Raw genomic sequence first — 13,157 nt, forward strand, 5'->3', positions numbered from 1 at the left:
TCGCATTCGCACGAGGAAACCAGACATAGTTCGGTTTCGAGTGATACCATTCTTCCATTACGTCCGCTGGCTGGATATTCTGTTTTTACTTAACGTCATACTTTAAAGCCAAATGCTTTAATGTTAACATTTCAAGATCTTAACAGTTTTCAGACTTAGTATATATCTAATTATCGCGAATTAAAAACTGGAAGAAAATATGTATTTATAAAAATAAATGGGTTATTCCCAAAAATAATAACTGGGTCCGACAGACCAAGTTTCTAAGCGAAATAGTCCTATAATGCAACGAGCGTGTTATCAGTCTATCCAAAATGGTGGAACGCCGAATGTCAAAATACAGACCGATTCTGCCAAAACACAGACCGATACTGCCAAAATACAGACCGATTCTGCCAAAAAGAAACGTCAAAGGGACTAATCGGCAAAACCCGAGTATTTCCTATGAATAGGACATGATTCAATGGAACTTAGCGGGAGAGGTTTTAGGTTATTTGGGAGTATGTGGCTTTAAAATCAAGCAGATCTTTTGGCTCTGGCTTTTGTTACCTTATCAGGCAAAATCAGCATACGACCGCATGGTAATCAATCAAGAATAAAAGGAATGTTAATTGATATTTAGAAGTAGTAGATAAATTTGTACACAAAATATGTACGTACAAATTTTGTGTCAAAAATGTGTTACTAGTAACAGGTTTTTGACACAGGATTTGTACGTACACTTTTTGTGTACAAATTTATCTACTACTATAGCAGTAGATATTTTTGACACACAATATGTACGTACATTTTTCGTTGACAAAAACGTACTACTAGTAACACTGTTTTGCCCGTCCGATATCGGCCATCGTACGAAATCCCTTAGACATATAAACAGCTGTTGGGGAGATAGGAATGTTACTATCTAAAAATGGAAAATCAACAATTAAAAGCCTATCGTACGGCTTAGTTGTTAAATATCAAATTGCATTATAAGTCAATACCAATCATGAAAGGTGTAGTATAATTAATTTCAAATTCTACTCTGATTATTCGATCGGTGTGATCAATAAATAACAATACAAATTAATTTTCATATCTTTATTATTTTACATACATACATGCTTTCTGGTTACAATATGTGATACGTCAGTCCTTCCATAATATAATCGTATACATTGTATCTAACTATGTTGTATGTTGTCAAATTAATTCGAAAGCTATATATTCTATAAATATAACAGTTCATAGCTTGCAATATTCCAGAAAATAATATTAAATATCGCTTTGATATACAGACTATATGTACGTTATTGAATATAGAGGGAAACTCTGTCAGCCGGTTCAGATATTGTCAGGCGTGATGTGTGTTGGGTACTGTGCATTTACTGCATCCAGTTTTAGTTTCGATTCGTGACACTTTGATATAATGACGCAGATCTACACCACGACAGGTACCCCAAACATATATCAGGTTAACATAATTACTTTCTATTGAATGTATGCCAGTGAATAAAGCATGTATCATGTATCCGTGTAGATTTTACTTAAATATGTGTAGCTTGCTCGTTGACTATACAAAAATGTATAATGTATGTGGTTTCCATCGAATTATTTTGCAAAACACAAGCTCTTTGTCCCATATATAAATCAGCGCTGAAATAGTTATTTACGTGATCGACATTGAACAAGACGGCAATACGGCTATCTCCAAAATAAAAAAAAACAGGGACTTAGTTATCGGCAAAAGCATGCATTTCTGCACAATAGGTAGTAATTTTCCAAATCTATTTCAGTCATGAAGAATACAGGGGGGATATTTAAGGTAGAGAGTTTGGACCATTTGCATAGCGACTTATTTCAGAATACATACATCTACTTGACGTTCTTTGGAAATCCAGTATTGAAAATTACATTTTGATATTTCATTCCACCGATTAAATTCCTCATTGGCCCCCTAGGCGCTTAGCATCAACAGCTATATGGCGCAGATTGATTTGCTTAATTTTGGCTCCATTGTTTCTTATAGCTTATGTGTCTTTACCTTGAACTGTTTCAAGGGTCTCTCTATACCATCCCTATTTTTTGTTTACCCCCCCCCCCCCCCTCTATTTTTGTCCCCCCCCCTTTTTATGTTTACCCCTATCTTTTGTTTACCCCCCCCCCGACCTATTATTTTTTAACCCCCCCCCCCCCAACCCCCTATTTTTTGTTTACCTCCACCCCCCCCCCCCCCCCCCCCCCCCACCCCCCACCCCTATTTTACCCTCGTTTTATCAATTTTGAGCTAGATGATATTGTTGAAAGATCATTCAAACGACACTAGTTAAAGTCAGCTTTAAATATGAATTAGTACTGGTACAGTACATTCAAAATAAGAATCGTAACATTAGACCATACCGCTGGTTCTACTCACGACGACAGTGGGTATCAAGTAACGAAGTCCATTCAATTCAATTCATTCATTGACTTTAGGTCTCTGACCCATCAGTGCATAAATTAATATACATGTATATATATATATATATGAATACAGCATGTATTATAATAAAATTACAAAACGTAATTGACTTATTATAATTAAAGTCAAGGTAATCCTAAGTGGCCTCAGTTAATGTTAGAATATAGATAGCTGAGGGTAATTTACTTGGATGATAATAAGATAACGTGAAATATTTTGATATATTCTGAGCTGGTGTCACCATTCATTAGAAATTAAACTTTGACGTGGAGGGTAACGCAATCCTTGGACCGGACTCGATGTGCGTCAGCAGACCGTATCATCCAGCAATCTGAAAGGAGTGTACAACACACAAATACAACACACAAGTACAACACACACACAAATACAACACACATGTACAACACACAAGTACAACACACAAATACAACACACATGTACAACACACAAGTACAACACACAAGTACAACACACAAGTACAACACACAAGTACAACACACAAGTACAACACACAAGTACAGCACACAAGTACAGCACACAAATACAACACACAAATACAACACACAAATACAACACACAAGTACGACACACACACAAGTAAACACACAAGTACAACACACAAGTACAACACACACACAAGTAAACACACAAGTACAACACACAAATACAACACACAAGTACGACACACAAATACAACACACAAGTACAACACACAAGTACAACACACAAATACAACACACAAGTACAACACACAAATACAACAGACAAGTACAACACACAAGTACAACACACAAATACAACACACACACAAGTAAACACACAAGTACAACACACAAATACAACACACAAGTACAGACACACAAATACACACTCACAAGTACAACACACAAGTACAACACCACAATACAACACACAAGTACAACACACAAATACAACACACAAGTACAACACACAAGTACAACACACAAATACAACACACAAGTACAACACACAAATACAACACACAAATACAACACACAAATACAACACACAAGTACAAACACACAATACAACACACAAGTACAACACACAAATACAACAGACAAGTACAACACACAAATACAACACACAAGTACAACACACAAGTACAACACACAAGTACAACACACAAGTACAACACACAAATACAACACACAAGTACAGCACACAAATACAACACACAAATACAACACACAAGTACAACACACAAGTACGACACACACACAAGTAAACACACAAGTACAACACACACACAAGTAAACACACAAGTACAACACACAAATACAACACACAAGTACGACACACAAATACAACACACAAGTACAACACACAAGTACAACACACAAATACAACACACAAGTACAGCACACAAATACAACACACAAATACAACACACAAGTACAACACACAAGTACGACACACACACAAGTAAACACACAAGTACAACACACACACAAGTAAACACACAAGTACAACACACAAATACAACACACAAGTACGACACACAAATACAACACACAAGTACAACACACAAGTACAACACACAAATACAACACACAAGTACAACACACAAATACAACAGACAAGTACAACACACAAGTACAACACACAAATACAACACACACACAAGTAAACACACAAGTACAACACACAAATACAACACACAAGTACGACACACAAATACAACACACAAGTACAACACACAAGTACAACACACAAATACAACACACAAGTACAACACACAAATACAACACACAAGTACAACACACAAGTACAACACACAAATACAACACACAAGTACAACACACAAATACAACACACAAGTACAACACACAAATACAACACACAAGTACAACACACAAATACAACACACAAGTACAACACACAAATACAACACACAAGTACAACACACAAGTACAACACACAAATACAACACACAAGTACAAAACACACAAGTACAACACACAAGTACAACACACAAGTACAACACACAAGTACAAAACAAACAAGTACAAACAAACAAGTACAAAACACACAAGTACAAAACACAAGTACAAAACACAAATACAAAACACAAGTACAACATACAAGTACAATACACAAGTACAACCCACAAATACAACACACAAGTACAACACACAAGTACAACCCACAAATACAACACACAAGTACAACACACAAGTACAACACCCAAGTACAACACACAAGTACAACCCACGAATACAACACACAAGTAAAACACACAAGTACAACACACAAGTACAACACACAAGTACAACACACAAGTACAACACACAAGTACGACACACACACAAGTACAACACACAAATACAACACACAAGTACAACACACAAGTACAACCCACAAGTACAACACACAAGTACAACACACAAATACAACACACAAGTACAACACACAAGTACAAAACAAACAAGTACAAAACACACAAGTACAAAACACAAGTACAAAACACAAGTACAACACACAAGTACAACACAAAAGTACAACACACAAGTACAACACACAAGTAAACTAACAAATACAACAAGAACAACACACAAGTACAACACACAAGTACAACACACAAGTACAGCACACACAAGAAGGTAAGTAAATCATAACATTAATGGCTAATCAAAATGATCTACGTGACCTAAATTAAATCAAATACCAATGTTAGCAAAATATATATCATATGACAATACCATCCTCAGCATACCGTTGTTCTGTAAGGTATGAGCTTTTCAATGATAATATAAATATATACGCTTACTTGTCATACAGCGTGTACGATACCAACATGTCTGATGGTGTTTAAATGTGGGAATAAATTTGGTAGACGATACCAGAGATGTTCTCTAGAATTGGACAGACATTGATACATTATAACGACGGGTTAATGATTGAACAAATCACACATAGGATACTAGAAACTTCTAATAGAAATTAAGAGTCAGATATCGCTGAGCCAAAAATTAATTTAACTGCGTCATACGGTCGTTTCATCTTTCTAGGTCTCGTCAGTGATCCAAAAGTGTCGATACCCAGGAGGCAACAAAGGAAACCCCAATAGGCTGAAAGAAATGTCAAAATTTGGATAGTGAGTAGAACAGCCCCATACGTCAATATATTCCGTAACTTTCACTGTTTTGTTACCCATCAAGTACATGTGTTATGTTCTGAGCAATGTCACTAAAACGTGGCAAATGGGTCACGGCAGACCTCGGGGATTCCACCAGCAGTATACATTGCCTGCAATCTCAAAAGATTATACAAAAGACAATGGATATAAGCGTCGGCTAGGATAAATTATGAGATAATGGAGTAGAGTCAAACATAAACTTAACCATAAAGCCGTGAAGATAATACTCTATAACAAACTGTTGACACCCTATCACTTGGTGTTTGAAGGCACAATTTCCACGTTAACTACATGCCACTTTATAAACTAAATCAGTCGGAACGATTTTCCATTAAATTCATTTTTAAATCTAAAATGGGAAATATGCTAACTAAAAATATTCAAAGATCAATAGCATACATTAATTGGTTAATTGTACTGGAGTATAAGTATAAATGAACTGGTAAATAAGTGGTTTTTGTGTAAAGAACTGGTTGGTTTTGTTTTTCATTCTACATGTATTTATAATATAGAGCACATTGAATGGTCTTCCGTTGAATATAACATATATTTCAAGAGTATGGCATAATATCGATTTTTTTATTTTAATATTGCGGTGCACGAGACACGAGAAGTCGGTATACATTCTGTCATACGAGTAAGACATATGTTACATGCAATGTGAAACCATTTAGTTTTATCTATATTTCATTCTTTAAAGAAAAAAGAAGAAGAGAAAAATACTATTCCTATGCGTCAAAAGATCACGGTAATCAGTAGCACAATCTATGAGGCCGTAACCTTATGACGTTACGCTTGACAACATGACGACGCCATTTTGAATCGGCTGCACAACTCAATTCCAACGTTCCCTGCTTTTGCTTAGTAAATTTTGCTGTCAAACGAGTATTTTATCAAAATCTGCAACGTATATTGCATCTGAACCAAAATATCTGGCGAATTTTAATGCGGTGAATAGAAAACGCCGCTCTGATTGGTCAAAAACAAATTATATCATGACTGTGATAATAAAAAGCAGTTTTTATAAAGTAAATAATTTCTGATATTTTACTGATAAAATGTAATAAGAGGATATTTATCAGAACCGGGATAATCCAGTATAATCTCTTCCTGTCGAGGTAATTACAAACTACATGTACTAAAAAAATAAAAGTTTTATCCTGATAATCATTAACGTCACAAAGTAAATCCTCGTCAAATAGAGCCTAGTTTGTTTGTTGCACTTTTCACAGCCTATCAACACAAAAAGCTATAACAAGGTCAGGAGATAACCACGCGGGATGAGAGATGAAAAAACGTAACGTAGTCTGCATCAGAATTAATACATATTAAGGTTCCATGTCCAAGTGGTTCATTATCAGAACGTTAACCTCTACATACTGTGAACGTGGTCGTTTCCATGAAGGTTTGATTTTGCGATTTCTACCGATAAACTATAGGCATGTTTTTTTTCCGCAACTTTTCTTTGGCCAATGTTCCATCAATACCAACATATATAACAAATTGATACGCGTGGAGGGAAAGGTTCGCGTCCGAATGGCCTTCGCGTATTTATCCTTAATCCCCCCCCCCCCCCCCCCCCCCCCAGGCCAAACAATATGTTTATACTTAAAAAAAAAAAAAAAAAAAAAGGGAAAAAAAACAATTAGAAGAAGCTCAACACTAATGAACGGAAAAGTAATAGGCATGGATGAAACTCACACTAATAAAGTGTTAGATGACATATATGATGTCTCACTATATTGACAGTACTACAACAATACTGACATTGATACTAAATTATGGATGAAGGATCACGATAGATCAAGCTGTTGTGAGCCCCTCCTTGGGACCTTGGATACAAACTGCATTAAATAGAAGAATGGATGAAATTATAGTTGAACTGTTGCAAATATTTTTCAAACCCCAAAACAGAATACAAAATTGATTTATAATAAAAATTCGAAAATAAGTACATACAATGTATATCAATCCGTTAAAACAAGCACCGGTATGACCGCAGTGTCATACATTAACGCATTAAAGAATAAGCGGAGGGGAGAGAGAACAAAAGCTTGGCAAAAGGATGAAATAGAACAATGTTTACACAAACTTCATTATTGCAAAGATGAATGGGATGTGTTGCCCGAAAAGTTCCTGATACGACGTATTAGTAGATTGGTGTGTGATGAATAACAAATATTGTACAGAAGCTGTTTAGATGCTGTGAGGCGTCATATTTATGTTGATGTGGAAAACTATTTATTCTTTTACAACTAAGTTTTCTTTAGTCTGAAGTTTTAATGGACTAGCCATACTTTTCAGTCCACTAGATTTATCGTAACCTGATTGTCATGTTTTAATTCAAGTAGTGGCACAGTTGAGAATATAAAAAAAATATACCTAATGTTGTTTTGTAATGCAAATCAAGTTATGAAATTTATTGAAAATAAAAAGAAAATTTTGTGACGTTTACACCTCCCCATCCATATCATGGCATTTCTTTTGCTCTTTTTTCGAGTTTTATTTTGGTCGCCCCCTGTCTTCAACACTTCAGATCCTTAATATCACTGACAAAACATCTGTATGACTAACTCTCAATGTGTTTCGAAAGGTGCTCACATCTTTTGTCCCTTCTGTACAACTCATTGGAATCATGCTGAAACATCTTATTTATTAATCGTTGTATATTAGTATAACCGCTGTTTTTAAACCGGCCCTGTAAATAATCATGGTCATGATATATTTTCAACCAATGCATTGAATAATTCGTATTACTGCAAACTTTCAACCTCTCACAATGGAAAAGTTACAACATTTACAGCATAAATCACAAGATATGGTCATGTTCATAATACATAAACAACCCATACATCGCACAAACCGTATAGCTAAAAAAACCGCTCTACTCTATACAAATCAAACGCTTAGAAATATAAACCAAAAGGTATAACCCATGCATTGGACAAATCGTATAGCTTAAAACACGATATTGAATACAAATCTAACGTTTTACAATATAAATCAAAATATACAATTGTACAAAAATCACAAGTTGTGCAATATACAGAGACATATGTTACAGGTTGATGAAAACCATGGATTAATTTGTGTGATATGGAGTCAGACGTTGGATGCTTGCTGATATGCCTTAATGCCTTTAGTGGTTTTGGTGTCATCATATCCTGGGTTTTTTTTGTGTGTTTTTTTTTTATCCTAACCCGCATTTGACCTAGATTTGTATGGCGGGTGTATTGAATGAAGTAGTCTCCATGTAAGCCTATACTATCGATTTTGAGTAAGAGTGGGTTCGTTTTATTTCAGTATTCTCTGTTGTTTCTGTACAATATTAATCACGTATATAACACAATTCACAAATATTGCTATGTTTAACATGCTCGTCTCTGTAGGTAGAGGCTGTGAAATGTTTTTTTTATTATTATTTATGAACGTCTTACTAAAGTATTTTGATAAAATTGTGATAAAAAGCCGTGGCAGTTATGTGTATCATGGTAAATGTATACTAGAAACTCAACAATAATCCTTCCATTATATAAACTAATAATAATTACAGTGATATTTGATATATTAAAATGTGATTAATACATAGTCAATTCACATCTGACAAGAACCTGACTCCCTGATAGATTCTTTTCGACGTTAATCTTCCTATTTTAGTTTCTTTCCGCGTGTAAAGGAAAATAATTGAAACTCCACTGAATGACGTTGTCTACGTAATAATAGAATTCCTGAACTCTGGACGCCGAACCCTGGTTACCACCTTAACCACATAACTGCTTATTATGCAACCACACCAAAATCAAGTTTGTACAATGACCGATCTTACAGCAAAACAGTCCAATAGAGGATCAAAACACATAACTTCCAGCCTGTATGTATTGACGGTATAGCTCTGACGCCGGAAACTCAGACCCACATATCGCCCACAACCCTGCTCGCAGATTCCAATCAAACTCTGGAGAAATATTAAAGAATTATATATATATAAAACCTCCAACATGATTAAACTGCTGAGACAACATAATTGCTATAAGAAATGAGCATTACAAATCGTCTCCGATGCCAGGTAGAGGATGTTTTCCAGGGAGTGAGAAGCCGACTATGCAGACTGGATTTGTACATTGTCGGGTATATGGGAGTGGAACTTCCGTAGGCTTGACGGACTTCATACCAATCGTATCAACATTTATCCTATTTTCTCGACTAAGGAAAATCTACTTCTCGTTGTGATACGGAGGAATTTTGTCGTACGAGTATTATCTGTTCGAGTCGGGCAATGAATCATCACGGTTTGATTAAAGTAATTTCCTGTATATATGTGTATTTAGGTGACGTATCTATATTATTACATCGCAATCAAAACAAATGTAATCAATGATTGTGAAGGTCACTGCTCTCAGTTTTAGGAAAACACTTACGTTTTAGTTTTACAAAAATCCAAACTAGCATTGAGATAATGGGTGTAAAGTAAATATCATATTTGTTGCTTTCATGATAATAACGAAACAAGCTGCTTTATTTTGTAAATTTATGCAAATACATGTGCTACACTCTTGTTGGCCGGCATGGAAGTGCACAAGGGGTGTTATTACCTGTTAAAACCCACGTGTTCCGGCAGTTGAACTTCATGCCTTTTCACGTCCGAACCCCGGTCGCATAGGTGACTACTGTTACACAACAGGGAGTAGATACGTTCCTTTGACCCAGACTGAAAAAATAACCCTCGGAGTCCAATCCGGGCCTAGATCACCAATCGCGTTACATTATGTGATCTTTAGGGGTCATACCCTGGGTTTGTTTTTGTTTTTTTTCATTTTAGGTCACAGGAACCTGTCAAGCCATGTGGTAACAAACCAACGAACCAACCAAATAAATAAATCAATCAATATAAATCAATTGATAAATAAATAAATAAAGTGGAGTTTCAACAAAAAACAGAAAGTCAAATTTGATTCCACGATTTAAACATCGCTGTAACACACCTGCACCTTCAGTGAAAACATTAGAATAAGCATTCTGTTGGATGGACACTTAATCATGGAGTTACACAAAGGTTGTGGGATACCAATACTAGAAGGAAATCATTAAGATTACTCATAGAGTTAACGTGTAGACTATGGAAAGTGAAAATGTTATAAGATAGATTCGATAAAACGTTATATGCAAAAACGAGCACTATGTAGGCTTCTAAGTAGGTAATAATAAAATGATAAAAAAAGAAACTCTGAGATAGTTAATTGACACCATATAAGTAATTTTAAGTCATACTGTATTTAAATCTGTATCAATAAATTATTTTATAGATATGCCGGGTACTAGAATTCTAATTGTGAACATTAAGTGGCATGCGGGTAAATATATCTCGAAAGAAAGAAGGTAGGCAACTGTGATACCGACTGCCTTTGGTTCTTGAAATACTGATACACGAGTTTTCAGATATACGTACTAATTTTTATATCGATACCGATAAACAGTTAGTTTTATTGGCGTTTTCTTGTTATTCTCTTTTTGAAATTGTTGGCGACTCGATCTGAATAAAGTAACACACAAACATAAAAAAACCCAGTTATGGTATAGAAGCCATGGAAACGACAGGTCTCAAACAGAAACCATGGGAACGACAGTTCTAATACAGAAAGCATGGGAACGAAAGCTCTAATACAGAAATCATAGGAACGACAGCTCTAGTACAGAAATCATGGGAACGAAAGCTCAAATACAGAAATCATGGGAACGACAACCTCTTCCCCGAGGTGTTAGAACCAACACCGAGGGAGAGTTTGGACTGTTGACTGATTAGGCATGAAACTGAAACAACTGTTTTGTTACATCCACAAGATTTCACATATAGGCCTAGCTATTTTATAAGGTCGAGGAACGCGTTAAAAATCTTCGGTGAACTGTTAATTCCGGCTTTGGTGCACTTTCGAACTCCAACGTTGACGTTCCTTTGGTCTCACAGTACACTGTCAGAATTCATACAGACCCTTTAATGACATCTTATGTGGTAGCCAAATCCCTATTTTCAATAGGTACAACAAACCCTGATTGGAGATTTTTTCGAACCTTTCTGACTTCAAATCGAGGCGTTGCTAGAGACTGTTTAAAAATTACGATAAGAAAGACGCTTCATCGTAATCATTTGGGTGTTTGGGCACGTGCGGATGTTCCTCGCCAGTCAACAGTCAAAAACTACACAATTTTGGAGTAGGAGTTTAATGTTCCTCAGCCTCATGAAATCTTGTGAATTATTCAGGTAACAAAACAGTTGTTTCATGTTTTATCAATTAACAGTCAAAACTCTCCCCCTCGGTGTTGGGACCAACCCCTCGGGGAAGAGTTTTGCGGCCTGGGGAAACAGTTCATCGGGTTGGTCCCAACACCGAGGGGGAGAGTGTTGACTGTTGACTGATAATAAGGCATGAAACAACTGTATACTACTGGCATTCTGATGATCATCGCGACACTCAACCATTCAAAATCGACCCCCCTCAAAACCACTGATCAAACCACGTGTTAACATTCAACAATGATTATGAGGTACTTTCGCCTAGAGTTATATAATCGATAAACAACACATACAAGCTCAAATTATATATAGTCTAAAATGGTTTTAATAACACATTTATTACGAAAGAATGTTTTATCCTACTTGCTAGATATGAAATATATATATCTGTAATGAAAATAAAGTGAATTATGAGAAGAATAAAAAGAAGATAAAAAAATAAAATAAAACAAACATAAATCAAGAAACGTACGATGATGAGATTGCTCAGCGCAAAACTCTCTCTACCTCATGGTTAGAGGTTTTATTGAGACGATATGCGCTAGCCTTAGATATGTTTAATACCAAAACTTTAAACAAATGTATTTGTACTTTTAACTATACGTAACAATCACGCATACTAATTATATTAATACTACTAATTAACTTGATTCAATTCGAATTACTATATTCTAGATTTCTTTGTTCTGTTCTTCATTTCCGGACAAAATGAGCGAGATAAGCTGAGAAAAAAATCTAAAAAAGATAATAGGTCTCAATTACGCCACTAATGTCCTCACACTCAACACTTCAGTAACGTCATAATTGCCATAGCACCATCATTGGCAAACAGTTGTAAATCTTCAAATTGGCGAAGTCAAAAATTTGGCAGTCTAAGGGTAAACAAATACTCTGACACCACCAAACGCTTTGACCTGGACGTCTGACTATTCAGCACAGACACCAGAGAATGTGAACAGAAACTTTATCTGTTCATTGCATAAAAGTGAATCCCTTAGCAGCAATGCCATAATGACTTTGAAAAAGTTATATTTTTGAAAATTGGCTGATCATCCCACATATAAGACACCTCAATGAAAACCGTTCAAAATCAGCACCATAACATAAATAGAACTATCTCGCTTTTCAAAAAGCTCGCCCTGGTCTTACAGCCCGACCGACGAAACACACGAATATACTAAATAGTTACTCGAGCTCCCTCATTCGGCATGTCGAGCACTGGGACAGTAAATTAACGAATTATTGCACTTTATTTACCGGAATACGAA

This window comes from Pecten maximus, chromosome 7, assembly GCF_902652985.1.
Source record: "Pecten maximus chromosome 7, xPecMax1.1, whole genome shotgun sequence".
NCBI lineage: Eukaryota > Metazoa > Mollusca > Bivalvia > Pectinida > Pectinidae > Pecten > Pecten maximus.